Source organism: Felis catus, chromosome D1, assembly GCF_018350175.1.
Source record: "Felis catus isolate Fca126 chromosome D1, F.catus_Fca126_mat1.0, whole genome shotgun sequence".
Taxonomy (NCBI): Eukaryota; Metazoa; Chordata; class Mammalia; order Carnivora; family Felidae; genus Felis; species Felis catus.
The window spans coordinates 47,840,138-47,865,612 of record NC_058377.1 but is presented as its reverse complement, the minus strand read 5'-3'; the positions used below and the strand labels follow the sequence as shown (position 1 = coordinate 47,865,612).

The 25,475-nt window shown below is 38.3% G+C and overlaps 1 protein-coding gene, 1 long non-coding RNA gene and 1 other non-coding gene across 17 annotated transcripts in view; 1 reads left to right on the top strand and 2 right to left on the bottom strand.

Annotated features, from left to right (window-relative positions):
- The window catches only part of DLG2 (discs large MAGUK scaffold protein 2), a 2,054,427-nt gene that overhangs the window by 1,336,955 nt on the left and 691,997 nt on the right, over window positions 1-25,475 (bottom strand). The window lies entirely within an intron of this gene.
- LOC123380693 overlaps window positions 1-25,475 on the bottom strand; it is a 111,608-nt gene that overhangs the window by 66,486 nt on the left and 19,647 nt on the right. The gene's annotated exons all lie outside the window — the stretch shown is intronic.
- On the top strand, window positions 14,768-14,870 carry LOC111556803. Its single transcript, XR_002736527.1, has one exon. It is a non-coding gene; the product is annotated as a U6 spliceosomal RNA (small nuclear RNA).

Genomic DNA, 25,475 nt, shown 5'->3' with positions numbered 1-25,475 from the left:
CCCCTACACAGTATTCTTAAAACAGAATTTGAAAACCTTTAGAAGGGATATGTGCTTTCCAGCTTATCTGAACCCCCAGTTAATCCTTTTCTGACCAATGAAAAATTTACTACTGCTGCCAAATACTTGGTGAAGAAGCCTTGAGTCTACCGAACACACACACCAGAGCAGAATCGACTCTGTCCTCTCACTGACAGTATGAACAATCTGTACATGTGAGTATCCGTATTAGCCTGGATTTCTCCTTTCTGTAAATGTCCTTGATTTTATATAGTTTTACTATCTTCTCTGCACACTCTGCATCAATTATGTCTTTCTTTTTTCTTTACTATCTCTTTCCTTCTACTCTCCTAGCAACCATTGCCACCGTATTTGCACCCACTGTATTTTCTATAAATATACTTTAGAAGTTCAATGGCTGTAGGTTATGAATTATAGGTTTTTCTCAACAATGTTTAAACCACTTCAAGTCTAAAAACATAGGTCTAATATTCTGGGCTAGATTGTGGCAGGTGAAGATGTAATTACAGAGCATTATGGCAGGTGTGGTATCAGAGATTCAACTGATTGCTTTGGAGAGACAGAAAAGAGTCATTTGTTCTACCTGAGAAGGTCAGAGAAAGCTGTACAGAGGAGGAAACAGTATTTGAGGTGGTCCATGAAGAGTGAGAAAAATTCCACCAATTACAAAAGAAAGGACAGTGTTTTCAGATAGGGGAGATAGTGTTAGTAATGGCATGGAGATGTGAAAATCCAATATATTGGAGAGTGAATTATTTATACACAGACATAATCTGCCAGGGCAGGTTAATAAATCACATTAGGACTACTCTAAGGGGAACCTGCCTAAAGTTCTGTAAAAAGGACTTAGCAGAGAGTAGAGGTACCCAGCTTAAGACTCTGTCCATAACAAATACCTAACAGCCTAGTCTCTATCGTTCCATGTGAGGCAGACACAGATAAGGCTTTATAGTCCAACAGGGATAGCAACCAGCATGTCACCATGCTTAACTCTTGCCCCACTCATGGTACACAATACTAACCAATCAAGGCACTCACCTCTATGGATACAGCCTCAGAATCCTTCCCAATAGGGATTTCAGTAGGGCCCACTATCAATAGGTCAGAGTTGGAACTTGAAATGAGACCTATTTTCATCTCTGTTCTAGGATATACTAAGAGGGAGGAGTGACCTTAAAAGATATTTATAACATAGAAATCATTTCACTATACCCATTTTGACATGCAGAGCTATGAATGCCTATCTATCTTAGCCTATGTGAGTCAGTGATTCAGAGTGGCCTTCCTGGGGGAGAGAGTCTAGACACTCAATATTTGGAAGAAAATGGCAAATTTCTATCACCTCATATTCCAAATGTAGCCAGATAATCACACAATTAACTGTAGCTTTTCAAAAGTGATGAGCAGTTATCAATTTTAAATTAAGGAAATTGTAGCCTGTATTACTTAACAAAAGCATTCTAGAAACACAATCAGTAAGTACAAGCTGCATAGAACAAAGCCACCAAATCAATTTACAAAGTTCCTGTAACATATATGTAAATTAGCTATCAAAGCTAAAAATGCTTAGAAACAAAAATCCACTTTCACATATTGATTAAATTATTTTCTTTATAAGCATAAACAGTTTAGAGGGAAAAAAAGCTCAGGACTGATTGCTCAGACTCTCCAGGGTGAAGGAAACAAACACATTTTTAAAAATCCTCAGCTTCACAAGGTATCCTTTGCCAACCCCCTAAGGAGCAACCTTAGAGTCGACTACAGGCTGCAGCAGCTGCCTGCCCACTTTCTCAGCAGCAAAAAATATGCTAAGCAGTGATAATCAACAGGGAAGAGGATCAAAAGGTTGAGGGAATGATTAAGCAAGATACCCTTCCTTCTAACTATTAGTTTACCGTAGAGGTCGTGAATGATGGAAGCCTGGGGATCTCCAATTTCAATCAATTAATTACATGCGAAACCCATCTATTCTGTGCTCCTTCTTTGGGAGGACCCATTGCTTTAGTCTTCTGGGTACACTGACAACAGGAAAACCATTAAAGTCAAGGCAGATTGCTTCCAGAACCTGAGCCTGACCAAGTACATTTCTGTCCCTTCCAAACCATTCACAACAAATAAAAGCCCAGGAGCCCATGGAAGGAGACCAAGACAAGATCAGGAAGATTCTCAATCTGTTATGAAAGGGGAAGCTTGGAGTAAGACCTCACCTGGAAGTTATGATTGGTATGAGCAAGATTACACTGAGGGAAGGTGACTGACTTTCATCATAGAATCTAAGCCCCAGGAGGTGTGAGACGTGGAAGGGAAATGGCTCTCATTCTACAAACACTAATTTGGAGTCTTGTCTTGCTACTTCCTAGCTGTATGAGCCTGAAGACATTATTCAACTTCACTGAACCACACTGTTTTCATCTCAGTGAGTCAAATCTGTTTCTTGTCCTGTTTATTTATAGGGTAGTGATGAAGAAATAGTTGGAAGATTATGATAATTGAAAATAAAATTTATCCCATACTGTTTCATTTAATCTTTATTACTATCCTGTGAAGTAGTAGTTATACTTTTTTGTTGGGTGAAGAAATGGGACCAGAGAGGGCAAGTGATGTGTCCAGTGTGACCCAGCTGATAAGTAAGATCAACAGAGTCCAAGTCTTTATTCAAAAATTAATTGTTCTGGAGCACCTGGGTGGCTCAGTCAGTTGAGCTCCCAACTTCAGCTCAGGTAATGATCTCGCATTCCATGGGTTTGAGCCCCACATCTGGCTCTGCGCTGACAGCTCAGAGCCTGGAGCCTGCTTCTGTGTCTCATCTCTGTCTGTCCCTCCCCCACTTGTGCTCCATCTCTCTCAAAAGTAAATATAAACATAAAAAAATATTTTAAAAAAATGTTCTTTTAATTGCACTCTATCAGCCTCTTCAGGTTATGAAGTTCTTAAACTCGTGGGCTGAGCTCCCCTGGTAACCCTAAGTACCTAATACATTTATTACATAGTAGGTAGTCAGTAAAGATTTGATAAATAAATGAAAAATGTTTTAAGTATGGAAAATGATTGAGCTCAACCTACCTAAATAAACAGTGATTTGGTGCATCCTTTTGTCAGACACCTTTTTTCCTAATTCAAAGATGAATAATATTTACTTCCTGGCCTTAAGGGAGTCACAGTAATGAACACATATAGAAACAAAATCCAACTCCCACCATATTCCACTTTTAGTTGTCTTCTGCAGTTTCACACGATACATGGACTCCATTTTGAATGCACGCTGGAAGTGTCTACAGTGACTTCTCTGCCGGTCTTCGATGCTTAGCCAGAATCGGGAGTACGGACTCCTTTAGCTTGCAGAGTGTGAGCCATGGTGAGCCGAAAGAGCAGTTTTCACTTACTGCTTTAGAACTGTTAGGTAAGTAATGCTTCAGTCCCAAGGTTCAAATTTCAGAAGGTATGTGGAACCAAATATTTGCCATGCTTTTAACGCCAGATTTTCTTTATGGTTTGTTACATAAGGTTAAACATCACTACATTATTCAACAAGGGATTTGACCAGAGTCAAGATTTCTAGAGGACTCAAAACTCAGGGAATTAGAGAAATCTCTAATTCTAGACAAGCAAAAGTAGTGATGTTACTACTTAATGCAAAAAGAGGTAGGTGCCTTTGGTATCAACACAGACAGCAAGGAGACTCTGGTGTTGACATATCTTTAGAATGCAAACGCATCAAGAGTCAGGGAGTAAATGCAGAAAAAGTTGTGAGTGCCTGTCCAATTAATGATTATGGAAGAAAGGTATATGGCCATCACAGTCACTGAAGATTTGCTAGACTTACAGAGAAGGCATGTCTTATTAGGTCTCCTCCTGATCTAGACAGAATATCCAATAAGGCTATCAAATCTCTTGTTCAAATTCCAGGCTCACCAAGCAATTTGTAGGAATAGAAAAATATTTTAAGTAAATAAGCCTTTTAAACATATGTGTTTTCTTATTTCCCTTGGCCTTTGCTCCATTTAGTCAGTCAAGCCATTCTGCATCCATTGCCTCAAGTAAGGGATGACACCAAAACAAACAAAAAAGGATTCATTTTTTGGCTTTGAGTTTTAAAAGTCTCTCTTAGCTGGAGAAACAGAAAGGACTCCCTGTAGATTTGGCAAGGGGTGGGCAGGGCACAGGATGAGAAATGCCAAAGCTGTACACCTCCATGACTAAAAGTCCCCTAGGCTAGGAGGAGGAAGACCTTGGAGAGGAATTAAGGACTGTCAAAGTTGCAGACACTTGACAAAGAAGGGATTTCTTAGACTCAGAGATGGGCTGAGGAGATACCAACCTCCCACACAGACTTGTATGATTCATTTACATAAGGGATCTGTAGCTCAGGGAGGTGGCCAACATCTCAGAAAAAATGACTGCAAAGCTTATTTACTAGCAAAGTTCCTGGCATACAGTGGAAGCCAATGATCACTAACTTAGTAGGTTCCTATCTGGAAATACTATGAGCTTTCAAATTCTATATTTGGGTACCATATAGCCCTGAAGACAGTGGCTGAAGGAAGGTGTCAAGCCAGCATTTGGTTAATACTGCTAAATGATGCTCCCCAAGAAACTTTACCTATCTAAGGGAAATCAACTAACAGCAGGGAAGAACCAAGTCACCCTTGTAAGTTTCCACTTTCTTAACTTGTTACAGCTGCTGTGAGAGGAAAGTTTCTCTGCTTCTGGTATCTCTCTAACCTATCCACAGTGCATGCTGTACAGAACTGAACATACAAGTAATGAGTATCATTCTTATCTCTCTACCAGGATTCATGGGCTAGAAATAGCCATTAAGCAGTGGCTAGTGAGTAGCCTGTAGTGCCCACAGTGCTGCCTCCTGCTCAGTAAGAGGCTTGCCCTAATTTGAGGATTTTAGATACAGTGAGCAGCACCTAACAAATAGCTGGATATGATGGCTGAGGCTTTTAGTGCCTTCAAGTGTCACAGGCAAGTTGACAAGGTTGAGTTAAGATAGTTCTGTTCAGTGCCATTTCTGAAATCAGTGTGGCTCTGGAAAACTGAGAACTTGAAATTTATGTAATCCAAATGGGGGAAAATAAACCTCCTCCTTCCTCAATTTGGAATAATGCTTCTATAGAATCTATAACTGTGGCACATTTTATGAATCTGACATACCAAACCAAAAACATGCATAAAATAGGCTACATAACTCAAAATACACATTAAAAGGTCTTCATAAAATTGAAGCTATGAGAAATCCTGAAATATATCATTTTGTTTAATGAATTTCCCCATTCATTTCTTCTAGACTACACTCTCTGAAGGGAGTGACTGTGTATTTTGAACTTTTGAACTCCAGAGCCCAGTACATTTGGCATGCTAGATGCCAAATATGTACTCCAGTCAGTGTTTGGTTATAAACCTAAGTAAGCAGACACTAATTTGTGTACTTTGTGAAATTCAATTGGTTTTTCCTAAAGCAGAGTACTAAGAGTATTTTGGAACACTCCCTTTAGTTTGGTAGAAAATAAATTTCTGGGAAAATGCCAGTGGAGATACACAGTTCTAGATCAGGATATTAAAAGAGAATCATACGTATACTCAATCAGAACACCGAGATGTGACAACACACAGCATTTACACTACGCTCAAATGGTCCATCACTTTTGGGGAAAAATGTGGTATAAGCATGAGCACAAAGATGGAATTACTCAATTCCACTGGAGAATGGGGTCTTAACAAATCCTTCATGAAGGTGACCAAGAAGTGATTTTTTTAAATTTCAAGTTAGTTAACATACAATGTAGTCTTGGTTTCAGGAGTAGAACCTAGTGATTCATCTCTTATATATGCTACACAGTGCTCATCCCAAAAAGTGCCCTCCTTAGTCACCCATTTAACCCATCCCACACACACACCACCCCTCCAGCAACCCAGTTTTTTCTCTGCATTTAAGTCTCTTATGGTTTGCCTCCCTCTGTGTTTTTGTCTGATTTTTCCTTCCCTTCCCTTATGTTCATCTGTTGTGTTTCTTAAATTCCACATGAATGAAAACATGGTATTTGTGTTTCTCTGAATTATTTCACTTAGCATAATATACTCTAGTTCCATCCGTGTTCTTGTAAATGATAAAATTTCATTCTTTTTTGTCACTGAGTAGTGTGAAGTGATTCTGGAAGATAAGAAGGTGTTCATCAGCAGTGAGGGAAAGGCAGGACAGCACTACAAGCTAAGGCAGCCAATGGATGCACAGTGGTGTGGAAACATGAAACAGCCTCAGGTATTTGAGGATATACAGAGTTGAGAATACTAGAGTTTTAGGTTCAGTGAGTATTGAGGAAAAGTCTGCAGTGGTGTAAACCAAGAGACCAAAACTTGTAGGATTCCGTATGACAAATTAAGGACTTAAAGGTATGGACAATGGAAAGTAATTGAAGTTTGGGGACACAGTGCAGGAGAATCTCATGATGAGATCTAGGTTTCAGGAAAATCACGTCCATCAATCGAGAGGATAGACTGCAATCCTGGAGGTGGAAAGAATCAAACTTATTCTTGTGGTATTCCACATGAGATGCTGTGAGTGTAAACTAAGGCGATAGGGAAGGGAAAGGAGAGAAGAGAATGGACAGTTTCAAATTCCTTAATTAAGCAAGTAGAAAATATGGGTCTTTGGTGTGAGAAATGAGCAGGAGTTGGCTAGGAAGGTTTCATGTTTATTGCTTTGGGTAATTTAAGACACAAAAGTGCAATCTACAGAGCTGGAAAATATAGGAAATAGAGCCCATTTTGATGCACGTATATTCAGGTCAGTTGTATACATGCTAAGTTTGAGATACATACATGCCCCCAAGGTGGATACATAAATTTTGAGTCATTAAATACATCATTTTAAGCAAAATTTGAGTGAATTACACCACCCAAGGAGAATGGATGGGGTGTATCAAGACCTGGGAACAGCAATGTTTTAGGGGTAGATGGGAGAAGAGGAGCCTCTAAAGCATCATGAGAACAGTTAAGGAGACCAGAGACAAAAACAGAAAAATCTCTTCCTCTCATTTTCTGCCTCACAAGATCTTGCTCTTTTCCAAGTTTTAAAAAATGACCTAGAGAAAGAAAAACTAATATATTCCAACTAGCTTTCTGAATATGCCTTTTATGGTTGCTTTCCCCCTAGATTAATAAGTTATGAGAAAATGACAGAAGAAAGGCTTTTTTGTTTGGCGGGGGAACACCTGGGTGGCTCAGTTGCTTAAGCGTCCAACTTGCACTCATGTCATGCTCTCATGGTTCGTGAGTTCAAGACCTGCGGAGTCCGCTTTGCATCCCTTGTCTCCCCACCCCCCTGCTCACTTGTGCTTGCTTGCTCTTTCTCTGTCTCTCTGCCCTTCTGCCCCTCAAAAATAAATATTTAACAAAAATGCTTTAAAATTTTCTTTTCTTTAAGAGAAAAATTTGAGTATCATTTCCATTTGGTCACTTCTGAATCACTCCCCAAGAAATTCCCAATGACTGCTGACAATAATGAAGTGAAATGCCAAATAGATAGATGGATGGTTATATGTGTATCTCTGTGCCTATTTACATATGGTTATCACCATGTACATATAATACACACACACTCTCTCTTTCTCTCACTTTATTATAGTAACTCACTTGACCCCTCCTACTTGTAATGTGACAAAGTACAAATGTAATAAGCATAAGGACCCTTATCCTTCAGGAGAAAACATCGCCCTCACAGAAGAGCCTATTACACCTTCCAGACAGGAGTTAACAACAACAACAACAACAACAACAACAGGAGGTAAACCAATAGTAATTTACTATCTATTATTTGGAATAACTGTTCTAGTTTCATTTTATTCATTATTTCATTTAATCATCATGTTGAAAAACGTACTGGCATTGGATACACCAAGGATTCAGTTGACAAGTGGGAAACAGTTTTGTGAGGATGATAGCTTTAATACCCCCCATTTCAGACCTGCTTCTTCATACTGTCCTCTCCTCTCAATCACTCAGTTGAACAACAGTCACCCAATGCTGAAACTTAACCATATGTTTCCAACAGTGGCTGCAAATCCAATTCCCCATGAGACTTTTCAAAGTTAATCAAACCCTTCTCTAGACTTCCTATATAAGAATCTCAGGTGGGTTCCTTGATTCTTGTTTTTCTAAAGCACCACAAGTGATTCGGATACTGAATCAGTATCCGAAGTGATACTGATTGGATACTGATTTCCATAGTGATTGGAAATCACTATGATATTCTCAGGAGTTCGAGAAAGTATCTGCCAGGGTGATCTGGAGAGTTATTAAAAATATAGTGGCTGAAGACCCTCACACCCCATTACCCAGATTCTGGGACTTCAGGGACCCCTACCTCTAACAAAGGCTTTTTTGGTGCTCACACCTCTAAGAATCGGAGTTTAAAGAAACTGTGTGATAACTGCTAAATAACCAAGCAGTGAAAGCAGTTATTAAATAGAAATGAAATTAGAATCTCAAAGAGATATCTGTGCCCCATGTTCAGTGCAGCATTATTCACAATAGCCAATATACAGAAAAAACCTAAATGTCCATCAACAGATGAGTAGATACAGAAAATGTGGTATATGCATACAATTAAATATTATTCAGTCTTTAAAAAGGAAATTCAGTCATATGCACTAACATGAATAAACCTGGAAGGTATTATGCTAACCAAAGTAAGCCAGTAACAAAAAGACATATACTATATATGGTAACATATTAGGTATCTGAGATAGTCAAACTCATAGAAGCAGAATGGTGAATGCCACCGGGCTGGGGAAGGGGGATGTGGGAAGTTTTTGCTCAATGGGTACAAAGTTTCAATCATGAAACATGAGGAAGTTCTAGAGACTCTGTATAACATAGTGCCTATAGTTAAGAATATGGTATCATGTACTTTAAAATATGTTAAAAGGCTAGATTTCACGTTAAGTATTATTACCATTAAAATACACACCCATACAAGAACACAAGGACATTTTGGGAGGTGATAGATAGGTTTAATACCTTGATTATGGGGATATTATATGTATATGTCCATACTTATCAAAATGTACACATTAAATACATGCAATATTTATATATCAGCTATACATCTATAAAGCTTAAAGAAATTAAAAACATGGTATTTTACAAGTAAACTGAAAGCAATTATGATTGAGTTTAAACATTCTTGGTGGGATAAATTTGTTAGATCCATATCATCCAAACCTAGTTATAGAACTATGTATTTCCAATTATTTGGATCTAATTTCTACTCAACTAATGTAGTATTTTAAGTTTTCACTCAAAGGCTTATAACCCATCATATTTCTCTGAAGGCATACTTTTCTTTATCAATACTCTTGAATCTGTAGCTGTGCGCCTGTCCTGATCATGTATTGAAATATGCTTTGTGCTGAGAAATACTGCTTCTGATGCATCCTTCTTTGCAAAAGAATTCATTGCCTCACAAACTATCAGCAATACACTAGGTATACGTTAGACACTGTTCTAGGCAGCATTACCACTAGGAAAAACAGGACAAAGTCCTTGCCCTTGAGTATCTTGCAGGTAGCTTGGGAGACAGTCATGTAAACAGACCAACACATCAATGTAGTCAATGCTACAATGGAGTCATGCACATCATGTTATCACAGCAAGGTGGGAGCAGTACCCAGTTCCACCTAGGGAAGTTGGCACTGATTTCATGCAAGAGCTAATATTTAGGATGTGTTTTGAAGGCTGAGTTGGATTACATTTACTTCCTTCTAATTTACATTGCTTTTTAGTTATAATACACCTGAATTTCAAATAGAAGTACAGAATGCACAATGTCACATTTTTTAATTTAATTTTTAGAGAGAGAGAGAGAGAGAGCGAGCGTGCACAAGCTGGGGAGGGGCAGAGAGAGGGAGACACAGAATCTGAAGGAGGCTCCAGATTCTGATCTGTCAGCACAAAGTCCGACGTGGGGCTCAAACTCTCAAACCATGAGATCACAACCTGAGCTGAAGTCTGACGCTTAACTGACTGAGCCACCCAGGTGCCCCAATCTCACTTAAAAAAAAAGTCTTAATTCTCTTTACAGGTTCATAGGTAGTTTCCATCATATCAGTGATCTAACTTAAGCTAACAAATGATTACCCTTCTCATCTGAGCAAAAATAGGTGTCTAACTGAAGAGACTGATAATAAGCAGCTGTGATATATAGATGGAATTATTATGTGGGAAAATTGAGACCTTCAGTAAAGCACCAAGAGGAAAAGGCATGATGTAACTTTTGCTTCTTGAATTAAATCCTGTCTAATTGGCACTTGTAGAAATATGAAGTTGTTAGACCTATTTTGCCATGATAAACAGAATAACACCTCCTTTCCTTCTCTGCAGAGATGTTCATGTACTAATCCCCAAACTTTTGAATAGGTTAAAATACATGGCAAAGGGCCTCTTTGCAGATGGAATTCAGTTAAGGACTTTGAGGTAGGAAGATTACCATTATCTTGGATTATCCAGGTAAACAACAGAATGCCAAAAGCCCTTATTAAGAGGGAGACAAAAGGGCCAGGATCAGAAAGGGGTAGATGATGATGGAAGGAGAAGACAAAATGGTACATTTTGAAGGTGGAGGCAGTGGCCACAAGCCCAGGAATGCATGCATCCGCTGGAAGATGAACACAGATTCTCTCCTGGAGACTCCACGATGAATCCAACACTGCTGACACCTTGATTTTTACACCTGTAAGTCTTGTTTCGGATTTCCGATACCAGGAAATTTAAGGTAATATGTTTGTGTTCCTTTAAACCACTAAGTTTGTGGTAATTCACTACAGCGACATTAATAAACTAAGATATATATATACCAAAGCCTTGACAGGACAACTTAAGTTGAGCTCTAAGTCTGGAGAGTAATTAATCCTTCCTCAGTTGTAACATTTCTATATGAGAGGTCAAAGATTTCCTAAAGAGAATGGAGAAAGGATAACTCACTCTCGGTCAGAAATTTTGTCATCTTCAGTCAAGCTATAGCATCCCTGCTATTTTCCATAAATTTTCCAAAGGTATGTTGAGGTCCATTGAACAACACCTGGACTTTGGGCTCCTTAACCATCTTTCTAAAAAGAACAATTTCAACAGTGTTAAGAATTAGTTAACTGGGCCTCATTTTAGTAAACTTATCAGATAAACTCACAAGCAAGGGATGGCCAATGGTATAATGATAGTCCACAAAACATGGAGCTGGATATTATCATTACCTGAATACCAAAGATACCACCCTTCACCTTAATGACCTTATACATAAAGGTCAAAGAAAGTGTCAAAGCAGAAATAAAAACCTGGAGGTAAAACCCTAGAGAAAACTAAACCCTGGCATCTTCTGTCATTTTTCCTAGGAACAAGAGCCCTGATGAAGATTTTTGGTTTCAATAACCCAACCCCCACTGCCAGGTTTCTTAGTCTGTTTGCTAAAATTATTGTTGTGGCATCAAACAGATGAAACCATCTATGAAAATAAAGGACTCTAGGAAGGGATACCTTTTTGTGATGAGGTTTTATTTAAAAAATTTAGACCAAGATAGAAGTCTTATCTTTTGTAAGGAAGTACACTAATGGTATATTTCATACAAATGTCATTTAACATATTGTTTTTTATATGCCAGACACTGTGTTGGGGACTGGAAATAGAACAGTGTTGAAAAATAAAACCTGTCTCTGGCCTCACCAAGCTTAAAATTCAATAGAAAAGACAAAGACAAAAGTACAAAGACGCTGAGAATGTATAAAAGGGAACCCTAACTAGTTTGTGGCTACTCAAGTGTATTAGCTCAGGCTGCCAAAACTAAATAATATAGAATAGGTGGCTTACACAATAGGAATTTATTTTTTCACAATTCTGTAGGCTGCAAGTTGAAGATCAGGGTGTCAGTAGGATTGGTTTCTGGGTAATTTCTCGCTGCCTGACTTGTAGACAGCTGCCTTCTTGCTGTGTATTCACATGGCAGAGAGAGAAACAGATACAGAGAGGGAGATGGGCAGAGAAACAGAACACTCTCTGCTATCTCTCTTATATAGGACTTAACTCCATTATGAGGGCCTTATTCTTATAATCTTATCTAGACATAATTACCTCTCAAAGGCCTGGTCTCTAACTACCATCACACTGGGTGTTAGGGCTTCAACATATGGATTTTAGGGGGACACAATTCAATCCATAGCATCAAGGATGTCCTCATTTGAAGCTGTCTGAATTAAGGTGACAACAGAATAGAAGTAGAAAATCCTTAGAGTATTCCAAATAAAGGAAGAAGCATGTACAGATTCTAATATGGGAAGGAACTTGATACATTTAGGGAACCAAAAAGGAAGAGCAGTGAGGCTGTAATACAGGGAAAGAAACAAAGACTGGTATGAGACAAGGCTGGCAAGAGGTGATTGCCCAAAATTTTTTGTGGCTCTCATTAAAATAATATGCAGATCTTTAAGAAATGAAATGCTATCAACAAATTTTAAGCAGGGACAAATTTAAAGGATTTGTCTCTCATTAATCTCACTGTGGCTTCTATTTGCAATATGGATTGGCATGGGAAAAGAATGATATGGTGAGACCAGTTAGCTGTTCATGTGAAAGATGATCATAATGGCTTGAATTATGCTGATAGCAGAGATGGAGCAAAAGGATACATTCAGAAATGTTTAGGAGGTCAGCTTACCCTATATGTGAAAGGTAATGAGAGAGAATGAAGATAAATCAGGGTATCTGGCTTGACCAAATGTCAAAGGAGGGGGAGGAACAATCCCTGGCATGGACGAAGTACAGGGTATATTCTAGAGATGGAGAACACTAGAAAAGGAGTAGATTTATCAAGCAGAAAATAATAGAATGAGTTTTACATTTTTTGGTTTGATACTCCTATAAGGCATCAAAGTGAAGTTGCTGACAACTGGATTTATAGGTGAGCAGTTTCAAATTGAGGTTTTGGTAGAAAATGTAAATTTGGGGTAGTTAATAAACAATAACTGATATAATGGAAGTAAGATCACCTTGGGAAAGAATATAGAGCAAGAGTGCTGAGGACATCACTTCAAAGGAAAATATAGCACATGATCAACTGGAACACAAAGGACTCTAGGGCTTTGAACCCAGTGTGAATACTTTAGCTTGTAGATGGGGAGGGCAATGCCACTAATAAGTTTTTTTTAACATCATGCCTTGCTTTCTCTTACCAAGCAGCCCCATGTTACCTTCAATTCTCTAATTCTTTGTCCTTTTGTGTGTGTGTGTGTGTGTGTGTGTGTGCGCGCGCGCGCGCGCCATTATTGCCTATCATCATCAGTCAGGTATGCAGTATCTGCCTCCTTTCATCTTGTTCAATGAAAGCAAAAGTTGTAATACCCTCTCCTTTCCACTTGCAATTCACCAGTTCTTCTTGACATTTTCCAAAAGTCCACCTTCCAAATAAAGTTCCTGATCATTAGAGAAGCAACTTACCCAAGAATACATAGCTAATATAAGTAGCTCTCTGTAACAAGCTACCAGCTCATTATGTTGGCTAATAAAATCTATCCAGTCATCATGGAAACCAAAACTCATTTCTAAAGGGAAAAATCTAACAAATGAACTCGATAAATATTTTCTGTAATGAATTGGATGTAGACCCTGAAAATTGTTTCTCCACTGACTTCCTAACTGTTGAAGGTTGGGTTCACCATGCCAAAGCCTGCTTATTTCTCCCTCAATAACACAGCAATGACTAGAATGCCAGGTCATCTAGAGACTGGAGAAACCTCAGTGTATAGGTTTGAGGCTAGATCACATTTGTAAAATAGGAATTGCTAGCTCTTCTCCAGTCAGCATGAATATGAAGCTTCCCACAAGTAAGAGTAAACTCTCCACAAAACTACAGTTGTGAAATGGTTGTGCTCCTTTGGATTGTGTATCTCCTTTCGCTAGCTTCTTAGCAGAGCCTTCTCTGCACCTCTCAGTCACCACCAAAGTGACTATTAGTCAACCAACAAAGATAGTCATGTGTCATTAGCAAAGACACATTACTCCTTTAACCTGCTGCTTAACAGACAGCATGAGATGTCTAGCTCAATTGGATGCTTAAAAATAACCAAATATTGGGGCGCTTGGGTGGCTCAGGCAGTTAAGCATCAGATTCTTGATTTCGGCTCAGGTCATGATCTCGCGGTTCATGAATTTGAGCCCCGAATCAGCTCTACACTCACAGTGTGAAGCCTGCTTGGTATTCTCTCTCTCCCTGTCTGTCCCTCCCCTGCTCATGCTGTTTCTCTCTCTCTCTCAAAATAAATTACCTTAAAAAAAATCACCAAGTATTTACTGATTGCCAAAACAAAAAAAGAAAACACCCCAAGGAAATATATGACACTTTGGACTATTAAGAAGCATAAACTAACTCTTGATTTCTAGAAAATAGTAACTTACTGATGGCTCAAGACAATTATCCATCACAAGACAATAGGTTAGAAGGCCAATTAAGCTTATGCATTTAAGATAGGGTGGTTAGTGAGAGCTCTTGGAGAAGTGATTTCATGTGTGGTATTTGTGTTCTAATGACTAAGATATCAAGAGGCAGGGTGAAGGGAGAGATACAGGTCAATCTGATTAGTTAAGGACAATGTGGTTTTGCAATTATGGATAGCAGGAACTAGGTATGTGTGTTTGAAGCAAAAGTATTGGGTTATAGGGCTGGAGGTTCAATTGTCAGTATCATTTATTGACAATCCTGTGCTTACTTCAGCAGCACATATACTAAAGTTGGAATGATACAGAGAATATCAGCATGGCCCCTATTCAAGAATAGCACACCAATTATTTACTGACAATCTCTACAATACCATAGCCATGCTTTTTGAACGTATTTTATATGTTACCCACCAAAAATATGGGGCAACCACTGCCCATTTATTACAAAGTATTAATTTCAGAATACATTTTGGTTCAAATACAAATAGGTTCAAAATATATTTCAATACATTTCAATCCAAGCATGAATGATATAAAGCTCCTTCTAATCCCATCTTTCCTGTAGCAGTGAATTCCGGTACTCAAATGGGGAGAAAAAAGTCTAGCATAATTTATACTAACAGATGTTTCTAGAAAAAATCCACATCAGTGAAAGCCTAGGAAAATAACCAACTTCAAAAGCTTTTAACAAGCAAGCTGAAAATAAGAAAAGTACTATGAAGTGATTTTTTTTAAAGAACAATCATACTATGAATCACTTGGGACAAAGATAATACAGTAGTCATAGTAGATGAAAATGAATGGAGAGGAAACAGCTCACCAGAGAGAAATCAAGTACTTACTAGAGGAAAGACATCACTATAAAGCTGCACACAGAGAACCCCAAGCCTGACTAAGAAATAAGCAGGACAAAGTAAGCAGAAGGCAGAAATGGTTCACCCCTGCTTCTAAGACAAAAACAGACTCCAGTGGAACAGAGAGGTCACTTAAAGCATCAAACACTTCCAACTGGGAATACCTATTGAAACAAGCAGACAGTAAAGTGCCCAGCCATCCTGGTGACTTATTTCAGAACACTTCTTCCTATGTCAGTCTGCCATCTGCCCAGCAAATTAAAGGACACATGAGTAATTTTAGGGCCACAAACAACCTCAGACATGGTTGCTTTATCCTGAATTTTTGGAAAGGTGTATTTCCACCATTCCAGTTTTCATAAATGTAACGTTATTAAAGTTTAAGTGTGTTGCCTTGCAGAGATTTATCATAAATTACGATTTATTAAATGGTATAATATAGACCCTGTTTTCTATGTAATAAGAACTCTATGACATCCCTTTATTTCAAAGCAAACTATCTAAGAAACTGAGGTCATGGGCATAGTTAAATGTTTTAGCCCTTTTCCCACAGTACTCAAGAGTGTTCAGAATGCTTGATACTTTGGCATTAGTTGACTCTGAGGAGAGTACACATGAAAATTTAGTTTGGCCCAAATTCTTCCAATAATCTCTATCTCTAGACTTGCAGTATGAAATAATTAAGAAAATGAACCATTAACTTATTCATCTCTTCAATAAGCATTTATTGAGCACCTACTATTAGGCAAGGCCCATTTCTAGACACTAGAGATAGAGATAAAAATCGAATGGAGCTTACATTTGGTGGGCCAGATGTAATTATAAATAACAGTATGAGGAATGTGAGAACACATCAAAAAATAAAACTGCAGCATATTGCAACCAACTGAAGTATATAATTTGCCATCATATCTTCAAACTATCCTAGGAGTGTTAGGGCTTAAGTAAGTTGGGGACAACAAAAATTACAAAGTGCCTGCTGATCAGACCTGGAGAATGTGCCAGATGTGACCTTTGCCTTGACATTTGCAAAGTTTCCTATTATCTTATCCTGACAATAGGTTAAGAGTCTTGGTTTTGAAAACATTCTAAGATGTAACTTTAAAAACTCAAATAACTTGTTATTCACTCCCAAGACTTTTAGCACTTCATTTTAAAAAATCCAATGAAGAGATTAAAAGGAAATAGTTCAATTTTTCTTTCCCAGAAATTGCTATGCCAAATCATTTCTGGAGATAATTACAGACATGATTTCAGATATTTGGCATGACACATTGTTTCAGTAAAAATCTAGATAATAGGGTATAATAATGATAGGTTTGCAATAGTTTTAAGTCAGATTTGCTTATATCATAACCTTCTAATTAATTTTTTGAAATATTGATCTGGAACTCTATTAAAGTAGATATAAACCTTACCAAAAACCTTATTTTTATTTTATGAAATGGATAAAAATTGAGGTTTTTTTGGTTTATCTTTTTAACCTGAAATGAAGTAAGACTTTCCACAAGTAGATCAGAACATGGCAATAAACTCAAGTACTTAATTAACTGACAGAGGTAAATCTGGTTGCTACTTCTGTCGATCTCTCGTCTCTTCTTTACCTCTCCCATCCTCCATGGTTCAGAACTTTTCTTCTTCACAGCCACATGTTTTGGGGACTCATCTCTCAGGTGCCCATCTTAAAAGTCAGGGTGCCCAAAGTGGGGAACAAATCCTTTTTGCTCAAGGAGAAGCTCCAGGTTTTCAGTTCTTTCCCGATTGTAGGTCACCACACCAGGGGTGAGGTTTATGGTGAGACTGTGTCTCAGCCTTTCCTATCTACTTCTATATGGTTTCCTTCTCATGTGCCTGATATGAAGGGGCTGCTTCACTAGTTTTTTCAGTTTGGTTTTTTTTTCCCCCCAAAGCAAATTGTTCCATATATAGCTATAGATTTGGTGTCTGTAGGAGGAAAGTAGTTCTGGGTCTTCCTACACCATTATCTTGGACCAGAACCTTGAAATTGATCAAATTTTACTTTCTACATTCTTTCCTGCTATTCTTGGAACCATCACTTGGATCACTTGGATACTTTATTACCACTCCTCTTCATCTCCTGCAAGTGATTTGATCCTTTATGAAAAGATAAAACAGTTGTCTCATCAGTCAGGAATCTTTTCCGTATGTCCTTTTTTCTTTCTTTCTTTTTTTTTTTTTTTTTGAGAGAGCAAGAGAGAAAGAGCAAGAGGGGAAGGGCAGACAGAGGGAGACACAGGATCTGAAATAGTCCTCAAGCTCTGAGCTGACAGCACAGAGATGGATGAGGGGTGCGAACCCACAAACCGTGAGATCATGACCTGAGTCAAAGTTGGGTGCTGAACCAAGTGAGCCACCCAGGCATCCCTGTACTTTATATAAACATTGCATTATTAAGCACCTTAGTCAACATTTATATCCTATAACATCAGTCAGCATTGATGTTTCACTTTCTCTTCTCTTTGGAGGCATTTTAACAGCAATAAAAAATGATTGTGACATTCATTTTCCTTTTCTTTGTCTAGTGTGAGTTTCCACTTTTGTAGCTGGAGACATCTGGGCAAACAAGTATCTACCAACCTTCCTAAAGCTTCTCAGTGTCAGCTTCCCAACGGAAGGGAATAGGGTAAATGAAGACAAACACATTTGTGAAATTTCTCTTTGTGAAATACTCCTCCCCTCTCAGGATGAAGCCAAATGAGGAAGAGAACAGCCCAATCACTGATGAAGGCCTGAAGCATACTGTAAGAATCCAGGATTAATAACCAGTCTCAAAGTCAAGAGCCAGCTTAGTCAACCCAAAACTGGGGTGCTAATTCCAGAGGCCCAGTGTTTGTTAATGGGGGTGCTACTGACATTCTGGGCAGACAGCTGTGCATGTTGTCACATATCTTGCTGGGTACTTAGCATCCCTGGCCTCCTCCCACTAAATGCCAGTACCATTGTCCAGTCATTGCAACAAAAATGTGACCAAACATTTCTATCAGGTGCCCAGGCGGATGGCACTGCCACCAGGTATGAACCTCAGTGTGAGGCCGACTGTGATAGGTGATAAGAATGCCTGGTGGAGACGTCAGGAAAGCCAATGGTAAGAATAATAAGCATAGGGAGATAGCACACACACTGAAGGGCATTCCTCTGATAGCTTGTAATGCTATCCTGCCTATGAATTGCCCTAAATGGTATCTAGGATCACTGAAAGTTTCCAAAACAGGGGACATACCCCATCTTTTCTTTTTAAATGTCTTCAAAATGCATATTTTACATTTCCCTATTAATTGATACGCGGCTCTTGTTTTCAGATTTGAGTTGCCTTTATAGGATGCTGGTTGCTTTACATAATTTCTCATTGATCCAAAGGAATTGGAGCAACCTGTGAAATTAAAGGAAATGTTCACTACTCTAATCCTAAAGTCCTTCAATAGTAACATTCCCCTTCCTTAAGGACACCTCCAAATGACACTAGAAATGAAGGATGTGTCAGTACCAAACTTCCTGAAGCAAATATATAGCATGACACCTCCAAGCACTGAGGAAAACAGCTTCTTATGGGGAAGGGGCTTGTGACTGCAATCACAAGAAAAGCAGAAAGGGGAAAAAAAAGTGCCTGTGGAGTATGTCTGCTCCCTTCTATAATCAGGGAGTTAGGGTTTTTTTTTCTTCCTACAAGTCAGAAAGTGACAAGACATGAGAACTTACACGAGGGTGAATAAGGAGGTTAAGAAAAGGCACTGCCATGGTTATTTGTGATAAGTAGGGAGAGGAATCGGAGGAGTGTGGAAAGACAGCACCTGAGGACTCCGCAGCCCAGGAGACAGAAATGCCTGCTCATTCCTCTTTTCAGTGGCTATGAATGATTTGAGATTGATCTTTGAAATACGCAGTCTTATTGTTTGAAATGTTTTTAGTAAATTATATTCATCTTGATTCCCTTACAAACAATGATGGGGGACACAGGTACATTCTGTGTGCCTGGACTTGCCCTTTCTGGGCACTGGAATCTTGATTGGTTTGTTTAACTCAAGTCCTTCTTAAGATCACAAAAAAAATGTCGTGGAGGATGAAATCCACACTCCTAAAGGAGAAATATATACAGAACTTTTAAAGAGTACTTACTATTTCACAGATAAGCCAGCATTCTTCTCTTTTTCCTCACTGATTACTGATGATGAAGTCCTATCCTTAACCTACACAGGTGTGGTTGGAGCAAAAATTCTAGCAGTCCAAATTTTTGACTCCAACTATCAGTGCCAGGATGTTCACCTCTAACTTCAAACAACTTATTTAAATCACAGTCTGACTCAAAATATCGTTTATTTGAGTGACTGAGCTCTTACCAGATTTCTTCTGCAGGCCTTGTTTCTTTCATTACCCTAAGCAGAATCTAATAGCAATGGAGTGATGCTAAAATGCTGTGTGTCTGGGTCTGCATTCACTCTGTAGAATCTGTGCTCTGTGGCATTTTAAGTTCTCGTGGCAGGAAATTGTAAATTGTGCAGAAACATAGGTACCCTGAGACTTCTTGTGGCAAAACATTATGCATTAGCCTGGTGCCTGTAAGCCCGAAGAGGATTGTTTAACCACTTCATTACAAGTATCGTATTCAGAACAATGACACATACAGGAGTCTAAGCCATTTACACATACGATACCTGTATTTTATAGTGGGTTCCCCCCCAACAAATCAAAACACAAGCTAGGATAAACACTCATTTCCTCACTTATCAAAGAGTTCTATTGCTATAGACAATTGTTGGAGAAAAAAATTCAAATAGCCTCATAATCTGGTATTAAAGAGTTACCTTAGTCAAGCATTTTCTGGTTAATATTGAACCATTTTATCTTTAGGCTATTAAATCTTACAGTTATTGACTTGTCTGAAGTAGGAAAGAAAACTTTATGGTCTCTAGGCAATCATTAAATTCTCATTTATAAAGAGAAGGTAAAAAAGTGGTGATATGATCATGGATTGAATAAAGATAATTTTATAATTTATTTTTCAGTTTAAGTATAAGAATCCTCAGGGCTATTTAAGCATTTAAGCTTTGAAATCCTAAGGAAATTCAGAGGCGCCAGGGAGGCTCAGTCAATTAAGCATCTGAATCTTGATTTGAGCTCAGGTCATGAGTTGACAGTTCATGAGTTCCAGCCCTGCATCAGCTCTACACTGACAGTGCTGAGCCTGCTTGGGATTCTCTTCCTCCTCCTTCTGCCCCTCCCCCATGCACTCTCTCTTGCTCTCAAATAAACAAAGAAAAAGAAAAAAAAGAAGTACTAAGGCAACTCAAAATCACTGTCAGCAATGGGTAGCCATTTAATGTAACCCTGACCAACAAACTTTTGACTGAATACACACACACACACACACACACACACACACACACACACACACTCTGCATTCATTATCAGTAAACACTTTTTAAATTACTCAAAACAAGGTAGATGATGTGAGTACTGTCTTAAGGTTTTATTCTGATCCTAACCACCATTATTCATTATTTCCATTAACAAATCTAGATGGTGAAACAGAAAGCAGAGACATTAACCTCACAGAGACCAGTACTCTAGCTAATGTTGGTTGCTTACTAGAGGGAAAATATTTTATCTTAAATGACTTGGAAAAGTTTTCCAAGTATTCAAATAACAATTTAATGAGCCAGATTTCTGTAAGCATCTAATGATTTTATAGCAGGTACAAAGGAAGAAACAGTAAGAAGACAATATAGAATAGTATTTAACACCATGGACATCAGAGTCAAATGAAAGGACTTTAATTCTTGGCTCTGCATATTACTGGCTCTATGAGGTTGGGCAAATTGCTTAGTTCTTCAAAACCTCAGTATCCCTATCTATAAAAAGAAGATAAAAATACCCATCTCAGAGGATGATTATGTAGCCCAGCGTCTGGCACATATTAAGTATTCATGACCTGTAGCTCCTCTTATTAGCAGTGAAAACTACCACCACCATTCCATCAATCCTTTTGGGATACAGTGTTCTAGGGAAGTATTTAAAGCTCCACTGGCCAGAAGGACTAAATAGATTTTCAAGTCATTAACAGAGAGAAAACTTAAGCCGTGACAGAATGATTCAATGATATTCAACAGATTCAAGAAAAGACACTCCAGTTGGACATTCAATTAAATAAATGCCACACATTTTAACTGAGTGTCTACTATTCACAATTCACATTTGCTTCTGGAGATTTAAAGACCAGTAAAGCAGGGAATTCTTGCATGGAGTGAACAGTCTGGATAGAAAGCTAAACTCCCCAAGCCTTCTGGGGGCCTACATGTTTACAATAAAGAAAAAATATGCACCCACTCTTTATCGAAATTCAAGAAGAAACAAAAATATCTTTTCATTTTCTGTCATGTATTTTCTACCAACCTATTATGGCTAGTAAATGTGAAGGAAAAAGAAGAAAAGTAGCTAGAAGTTATTTTATTTTTAACAAGTTTATTTATTTATTTAGACAGAGAGAAGGAGGGGAAGCGCACACACGGGAGAGGCAGAGACAGAGAGGGAGAGGGAGAATCCCAAGCAGGCTCCATACTGTCAGTGCAGAGCCTGATTCAGGACTTGAACTCATTAAAGTGAGATCATGACCTGAGCCGAAACCAAGAGTAGGACACTTAACTGACAGAGCCACCCAGGTGCCCGCAAAGTTATTTTTGTTAAAGGGAAATTCTAGAACCTGTGTCTGTCTTGGAAAACACAGCAAACGTGTGTTGGTGCCACAGTCAGAAATTATTTGGATGGACCACAGCCACAATTCATGAGATTATGTATTTTTGTATTTTCTCTGTATAATATTGGAATGTGTCTAAAAATAGTGTTAACATGAAGGAGCCAAGTCATTTCATTTGCCAAGTATTTGTCATCACCTTAATGGAGCAGTTCACTTGGTTGGCTACCAGTAATGTCCAGAGGTAGAAACACGCCGTTCAGGACAGTATAATAAAGAATGTTTAATGGAATATATTTATGACCAGTAGTCTTCACAAGCAACCTTTTCAAATACAATCAAATCACTAATGCAAAACATCAAGCATGTTAAAGCATACTTTTGGATTATTAACCATTAAGTACAGTTTATATGAAATCAAAGTTTTAAAAAATATTCATCTTTAGGATATCTCAAGTTTCCAGGAGGTACAGAAGCTCAGATTCTCACTCATATCTCAATAAAGTTAAATGCTTCCAAGAAGCTACTAAAATGAAGAGACTAAATCTCCAGTAAGGAAGAGGAGTTATGTAGACTCTAAATCATGAACTTTTCCTTTTCCATTTATTTTCAGTTATACAATGTCCAATTCATATTTTAGGTTCTGCTGTGCAAGAGATACGGAGCACCTTTAAAAAGACACTGAAAGGCACCATCTGTTCATATTGAAGAAAAAAATTAACTTCTTAATCATAAAAATTGCTCTCTAAAGAAGTACACTGGAAACATCCGGATGTGGGGTTATAATTAAAAACAAAGCAAAACAGCCTCCCTTAAAAGAAGTGAAATGCTTAATTCAAACTTACTGGATAGTTGATAATGAAAGTGAAAATGCTGGCATCTATAGATATTGTAAAGTCTTGGGATTTGAATTTTATCACTGACCATCTGGTTATATTCATACTTAGAGAACAATCTTTAAATGGCAAAAAATTCATCAAAAGTCTAAAAGGAGTTTATTACCACTGGGATGTCTCTATTAATTCTAAATCCCTTCTGATGCAGATTATTTAAGTTTCAACTTGTGACCTTATGTTAATACAAAGGTTTGGGGCTTAAAATTGAGTCTAGTCCAGCCCACTTAATCAGGATCAAGAGATAGTCATTAAATAAGTTTTTTTGTTATGTCAGGGTCATGATAATAATTTACCAAATACCATTCTTTGATCACTACATTTGGAAAAACTGGTCTTACAGTTAAATTACTTGCTCATGCTCATGTTTCTAGAAATCAGTCGAGTAGTAATTCAAATCCAGGTCAACCTGCCTCCACACCCTATGTTTTTCACTATAGTAGATTGTCCCCCTAGGGTTAAAATTAAAGGGACTTGTTTGTCTCTCTCCATTTCCTTAGCATGACCACTCCATCTGATATAACTAACATTCACAATTATCCAGCATTTAATTATTTCAAATCTCCTCATATCAATCCATTAACCTGAAAGGCCATCCCTGAGTGTTTAAAGTTTCTCTGAAATAGTATCAATAAACACAACAACAATGAACTATTAGCTCACTCATGTATTTCTGTTTTTCTTTCCTATTTTCCTCCCCTAATGATAGCGCACCCCAGGCTGATTATTAAACAAGGATGTTACTTGTACACATATTTTGCTATTGTTTAACCTCTCTTGCATTTCCAGGAGATGAGGCTTGTTTCATCTTAGCTTCCATCCCGCATCTCCATCTCAATCTCTAAGAAAGATCAGTAGCCATCCTCTCCCTCCTTCACTCTTTCCAGGAACATCAACTAATCCTGGCTGGCTCTGCTTTCATCTAAATCCTTCTGTCCCGTGTTCAACAGGGAGGCAGAACTGGTAACTAACATGCATGTGTCATCCAGAGCTCCAGTTCTGATCCACTGGTCAAGCTCGTCTTGACTATAGCTGAAAAGCTTCTGAGGTGTATCTGGGTGACCGAGACAGTAAATTTTATTGTCTTCATGGAAGAGGGAAGACCAGTAATACATACATCTTTATGTTCTCAGCTCAAGGCATCAAAAGTGTCAATTCAAATTCAAAAGTTCTCAGGGGCCACTTGGGTGGCTCAGTCAGTTAAGCATCTGACTCTTGATTTCCGCTCAGGTCATGATATTATGGTTTGTGAGATCGAGCACCTCATTGGGTTCTGCATGGACAGCATGGACCCTGCACGGGATGTTCATTCTCTCTCTCTCTCTCTCTCTCTCTCTGCCCTTCCCCCACTTGTACTCATTAACTCTCTCAAAATAAGTAAACATTTTTAAAAAATTCTCAGGAGTAAACGACAGGACACATTAAAGTTCCATATTCAAATCACAAATGTTTATATAGATATATTTCATGGGGTCTAACTACTATGGCTTATTACTGATAATGGTACAAAAAAAAAGACACTGATCTTAATCTCCATAGTAACTTAAAAAGGAGAATACAATAATGCTATGGAGTCTAAGTGGCAGGCAGTGGCCAAGAGAACAAATGCTGTCAGGATACATTAGATGGCAACGTACCAAACTATGGAATTCTGTTAAGAGAGCTATGGAACTCTGTGAAGGCTGGAGAAACATTAACTGGTCATAGGATAATTAGCCAATATTATACAAAATAGACATTCCTGTAGGCAAGAAAAAAATGGGGACAACAGAAACCAGATTTTGGTCAGAATCACCCCACCACTGACACTGTTGGAACATAACAAGGCCAATAGGGGATGATATAGTAATGACAGTATCTCATATTCCTTAGTGCTGAACATGTGATGCACACTATGCGATCTAATTTTTTACAATGACTCCATAATTTGAGAATTATTATCTTTTTAGAGAGGACAGAAGTGAAGCTTTGAAAGGTTAAATAACTTGCTAAGGACATGCTACTGGTAAACCCTAAAGGCAAGACTGGAATGTTATGAACAGCGATCTTCCAAAGCAAAACACTTATTGTTACCCATCATGTTAAGGGTGCTCAAGAATGGCATGTGTAGCTACCTCCTCTATTTTGATTCATCCATACCTGACTTGGGATTGATCTCAATACCTACACCAGACTCCTGCTTACCAAACGATAAGACAGAAGGAAGCAACCATTTTGCCTACCTCAGGCAATAGATTCTAATCTGACCCTCCATCTACCATTGTACCATGGGATATTTTATCTCAGTTTTCTCAGAGCTACAACAAGGATAGTAAAATGAACAGTAGTACATAGGACAAAGACCTAAGATAGAGCCTAATGCACCTGGGTTTAAATCCTAGATTTACCACTTATTAATGATGTGACATTGGGGGGAATTCTTCAATGTCTCTGAACTTACAAAGTGTAGGTAATGATTTCTCTATGGAATGGCTACGCAGATTAAAGAGAAAAAAAAGTCAGTTGCCCAGTACAGT